Raw genomic sequence first — 6000 nt, 5'->3', positions numbered from 1 at the left:
AGTGAGGAGAGGGGTAGGGGATCAGGAATCCATTTACAATTGAATGGAGAGTTGGGTGCAGCTCTAACTTTATCAGGCAACTAGGTTTCTCATCCAATCGGAGAGGAGAGGTAGTTGTGTTGTGATATTCTCACTGGACTACAGCCAGACCCAGGGTAACGTTTTGGGGACCTGGGTTTAAGAGCACCAAAGCAGATGTAAAATTTGAAATAAATGATGACCGTTGCTGATTATTGTAAACATCTATCAAGTTAGTTCCTTTAGGGAAATAAATCTTCAGTTCTTAGCTGGTCTGGCCTCCATGTGACCTCAGAACCACAGCAATGGTTGATTCTTAAATGCCCTCTGAAATAGCCTAGTTCAAGAGCAATTAGGGACATCTTTTATTGTCCAACCAAATAAACCAACTCAAACTAACTCAGGGACAACTGAAAAGGGGCAGCTCCCTAAAGAAGGGGAGCCATCCGAAACAAAAGGCAAAGCAGAAAGAAAATCCAAAACATCAAATTAAAATATGATTAAAGGGCTTAATAATGCATCCCAGTTCCTTTGGTGCCCAGCAAGCACGGAAGGCATTAACAGTGTCCTCGGACACCGCATGATTCGCAGCCAGGTGTCCCTGGAGAGGGTGTCCTTCCAGGGACACCTGGCTGCAAATCTAATTACGGTTGGGTAACAAATTCTGGTCTAGCCAGTAACAACCAATCCAATGAACAAAAAAAAGGGCTGCTACATCAAAGCTATCAAAGGTCAGGGACCCCAAAATTGACCTGGACATTGATTCCTGAGGTCGCAGCAACCACAGGAATGTAGAGGAGAACTTGGAAGGCTGTTCTCAGGTCTCCCACTCTTACCTAGAAGTCCAGTGTGTATCAAGAAAGAGGCTAGTCAAACAGATGTGCATTGAAGAGGTCAGGCGATGTGGTCCCTCCAACTTGAAGACAATATACTAAAAGGATCAAGGACCTCAGGAGGGCAGGAAAGATCAGTAATCTTCAGGTGCTAAGATCCCAGCTCTACCTTTCCAGCATTCTTGCACACAGCACTCCTCAGAATAACACATCTTTTGGTTTCACTCATTCTCTACAGGCACCATCCGTATATACCTGTCAACGAACATTTACTCCCATTTTTGCGCATTTTCACACTTGAATGTTGTCCTTCCTTCTTTTCAACACAATCTATTACTGATTCTCATAACTCTGCTTTTTCACTGAGCAGATGAAGAGAGCTCAGAACTGCAAGGAGAGGCAGAGATCCTGGGGGAGGAGCAGGAGCTCCAGTGATAGACACATTGACGAGCACAGGCAATGCATGCCCACCTTTTCAGCTGGGAAGGAAGTCTTGTTCTGGGAGGCTGCAGATATCAGCAATGACCTGTCATGGCAGCCTGTGCCCACTTAGGCACTGGCACTCACACATATCAGGAGAGCTAGTTTGCCCTGAGTTGGGGAGTCTTGCCTCTTTGGAGCTGGAGGCAGTACATAGTTGAAGAAAAGACAGCTGGTTGACCCCAGTGAGTTTCATTAAGCTCAGGAAACCAATGCGCTGGCTGTGAAAGCCAAAATTCTGTGTCAAATCCTGAATTAATTGGAGATTTAAATGCTTCAATTATTTTGTTGCTCATCTGCAAACCCACCCAAATAAAACCTGCAAAGGGGTGGGATTGGGTTTGCTTTCCAACTTGACACTACTTTTTGGGGTGTTAACTTACTCTTGCCAGCATCCAAACCTTCCTTCCTCCCTGACAATGTTGCTGTTGTCCCCTGGAGCTGAGAATAAAACTTGCTGAAATGGCCTGATGGAGGTTTTGCTGTCTGGAATGGAAACCTTTGTGGTTTTATGACACCTGCTGTCAGGTGAAAGTAGTGAGAAGCTGGAAGTCACCTGGCGGCAAATGAAGAAGAAAGACATGTCAGTGAAGAAAACCAGATGTGCACAGTGCAAACTTTACTTCTCTCCTGGTGTTGTCTCTTTAACATGCTGAGCCACTTCACTGGAATATTATAAAACAGAATTTGACACCAAACCACATAATGCGATATTAGGGCAGATAACTAAACACTTCATCAAAGAGCAAAGTTTAGGTGGAACATAATGTGAGTACTTGTGAAGTTACTCATTTTGGGGGGAAAGATAAAAAAAAATATTTTTTGAATGAGGACAGATTCAAAATGGTTTTCAAAGCAGTCTGGGTTTCCTCGTGTAGAACTCACAAAGTTAACATGCAGGTTCAACAAACAATTAGGAAAGCATCTATTAACCTTTACTATAAAGAGATTGCAATATATAAACCTAAGAACATAAGAAATAGGAACAGGAGTAGGCCATCTAGCCCCTTGAGCCTGCTCCGCCATTCAATAAGATCATGGCTGATCTGATAGGGGTTCAGTTCCACTTACCCATCTGCTCCCCAGAACCCTTAATTCCCTTATCGGCCAAAAATCTATCTATCTGTGACTTAAACACATTTAAGGAGGTAGCCTCTACTGCTTCAATGGGCAGAGAATTCCAAAGATTCACTACCCTCTGGGAGAAGAAGTTCCTCCTCAACTCTGTTCTAAATTGACTCTCGCGTATTTTGAGGCTGTACCCTCTAGTTCTTGTTTCCTTTCTAAGTGGAAAGAACCTCGCTGCTTCTACCCTGTCTAGCCCTTTCATTATCTTATATGTCTCTGTAAGATCCCTCCTCAGCCTTCTAAACTCCAGTGAGTACAGGCTCAGTTTACTCAATCTCTCCTCTTAAGCTAACCCCCTCGTCTCCAGAATCAACCTGGTGAATCTTCTCTGCACCCCTTCCAAAACTAATATATCCTTTCTTAAATAAGGGAGCCAAAATTGTACACAGTACTCTAGGTGCGACCTCACCAGTACCTTGTACAATTGCAGCAAGACCTCCCTGTTTTTATACTCCATCCCTCTTGCAATAAAGGCCAACATTCCATTTGCCTTCTTGATCACCTGCTGCACCTGCAGACTGGATTTTTGTGATTCATGCACAAGGACCACCAGGTCCCTCTGCACAGTAGCATGTTGTAATTTTTCACAGTTTAAATAATAGTCCATTTTACTATTATTCCTTCCAAAGTGGATAACCTCACACTTACCAACATTATACTCCAACTGCCAGATCCTTGCCCACTCACTTTGCCTATCCAAATCTCTCTGCAGGCTTTCTGTGTCCTCCATGCAATTTGCTTTCCCACTCATCTTTGTATCATCCACAAACTTTGTTACCCTACACTCGGTCCCCTCCTCCAGATTGTCTATGTATATGGTAAATAGTTGAGGACCCAGCACCGATCCCTGCGACACGCCACTAGTCACCGATTACCAACCAGAAAAGCACCCATTTATTCTGACTCTCTGCTTTGTTAGATAGCCAATCCTCAATCCACGCTAACACTTTACCCCCAACTCTGTATACCTTTATCTTATGCAGCCAGCTTTTGTGAGGCACCTTATTAAATGCCTTCTGGAAATCTAAATATACCACATCCATCGGTTCCCCTCTGTCAACTGCACTCATTATATCTTCATAAAATTCCAGTAAATTCGTCAAACATGACTTTTCCTTCATGAATCTGTGTTGCGTCTGCTTGATTGAACCATTCTTCTCCAGGTCTCCTGCTATTTCTTCCTTAGTAATAGATTCCAGCATTTTCCCAACTACAGATGTTAAGCTAACCGGCCTTTTGTCTACCTTTTTTAAATAGTGACGTTACATTAGCTGTTTTCCAAAAAGCTGGCACCTCCCCAGAGTCCAGCGAATTTTGATAAATTACAACTAATGCATCTGCTATTACTTCTGCCGTTTCTTTCAGTACCCTGGGATGCATTCCATCTGGACCCAGGGACTTGTCTACCTTTAGCCCCACTAGCCTACCCAGCACTACCTCTTTGGTAATAGTGATTGTTTTAAGGTCCTCACCCGCCACTGTCCCACGACCGTCAATTATCGGTATGCTATTTGTGTCCTCCACTGTGAAGACTGACACAAAAAACTTGTTTAAGGCTTCGGCCATTTCCTCATTTCCCATTATTAAATCCCCTTCATCTTCTAAGGGTCCAACATTTACTTTAGCCACTTTTTTCCGTTTTATATATTTGTAAAAACTTTTACTACAGTTTTTACATTTTATGCTTGTTCACTTTCATAATCTATCTTTCCTTTCTTTATTGCTTTCTTAGTAGTTTGTTTTTTTTAAAGCTTTCCCAATCTTCTAGTTCCCCACTAATTTTGGCCACTCTGTATGCATTGGTTTTTAATTTGATACTCTCCTTTATTGCCTTAGTTATCCATGGCTGGTTCTCCCTTTTCCTACATTCCTTCTTTTTCACTGGAATAGATTTTTGTTGAGTACTGAGAAAAATCTCCTTAAAAATCCTCCACTGTCCCTCGGCTGTCCTACCAACTAGTCTGCACTCCCAGTCTACATTAGCCAACTCCGCCCTCATCCTATTGTACTCCCCCTTGTTCAAGCAGAGGACACTGATTTGGGACCCTACTTTCTCACCCTCCATCTGTATTAGAAATTCAACCATATTGTGATCACTCATTCCAAGGGGATCCCTCACAAGATCATTAATTTTACCTGTCTCATTACACAAGACCAGATCCAAGATAGATCACTTCCTCGTAGGTTCTGTAACATACTATTCAAGAAAACTATCTTGAAAGCATTCTAAGAACTCTTCCTCAAGTCCACCGTGTCCGACTTGAGTTGACCAATCAATATAGAGGTTAAAATCCCCCTTGATTATTGCTGTTCCGTTTTTACATGCATTTATTATTTGTTTGTTTATAGCCATCCCACCTCAAAGTTATTATTTAGAGGCCTATAGACTATGCCCACCAGTGACTTTTTCCCCTTACTATTCCTTATCTCCACCCACACTGATTCCACATTTTGCTCCTTAGAGTCTATATCGTCTCTCACTGCCGCTTACCTATGAGTAGGTATGTCCTTCTTGAATCATATGGGGCACTGCTGAGACTACACCAGGAGCACTGTGTAGTTTTGGCCTCCTTACTTCGGATACACTTGCCTTTGAGGGAGTGCTACAAAGCCAGTGTGTGAATGGTTGTAACGAGAGTGATTCAATGGTATATAACTGCAAGTGGTTGTAATTGGATGATGGTCTGCTTAAATACTGGTTGTGGTTGTAATGGGCATGAGTATTTGGTATAATAGAATTACATTACATGTAATATGTAATAGGATGGACTCGTAATCCAGAGACCTAGCGTTCAAATCCCACCATAGTCGACAGTGAAATTGGAATTCAAAAGTCTAACGAATACCATAAAACCACTGCCAATTGCTGTAAAACCCATCTGGTTCAATAATGTCCTTTAGGGAAGGAAATCAGCCATCTTTACCTGGTTTGACCAACATGTGATCGAGACCCACAGCAATGTGGTTGACTTTTAAATGCCATTTTGAAATGGCCTAGCACAAGGGCAATTAGAAATGGACAATAAATGCCAGCCCAGCCGGTGACACCCATATCCCCTGAACAAATAAATCAAATACTGTGAATGGTTGTAGTTGGCACACTGTTATTAATGCCATATTGCAATAGTTGTAATGACAAAATTCTGTGTTGAAATACAGTATTTGTAATGGTTTGATTCTATGGTGTAATACCGAACGTTTGTAATGGGTTTGATGCTATGATGCAATAATATGAATGATTGGAATGGGCTTGATTCAATGGTTTGATACTGGTGGTGGTTGTAATGGGCTGATGCTGTGATGTGAATGGTTGTAATCGGTTATTACGTTTCTTGTTTCTGTTTGGTGGAAAAAAATGAACAAGAGATTTTGATGCACCAATAGTCCAGGAATGAGGTGAAAAATATGAACGTTATTTATTAACTGATTATCTGTAATAAACAATTTGAAAATATTTTACAAGTAATCACAGACACAATATTTTACATTTTTTGTACAAAATCATGTGGAGTTAAAGCTTTGCAGACAGTGAGATGCGCAT

The sequence above is a fragment of the Carcharhinus amblyrhynchos genome, chromosome 3 (assembly GCF_965287045.1).
Source record: "Carcharhinus amblyrhynchos chromosome 3, sCarAmb.v2.hapA, whole genome shotgun sequence".
Classification (NCBI taxonomy): Eukaryota; Metazoa; Chordata; class Chondrichthyes; order Carcharhiniformes; family Carcharhinidae; genus Carcharhinus; species Carcharhinus amblyrhynchos.
Note: the sequence above shows the minus strand (reverse complement) of the source record.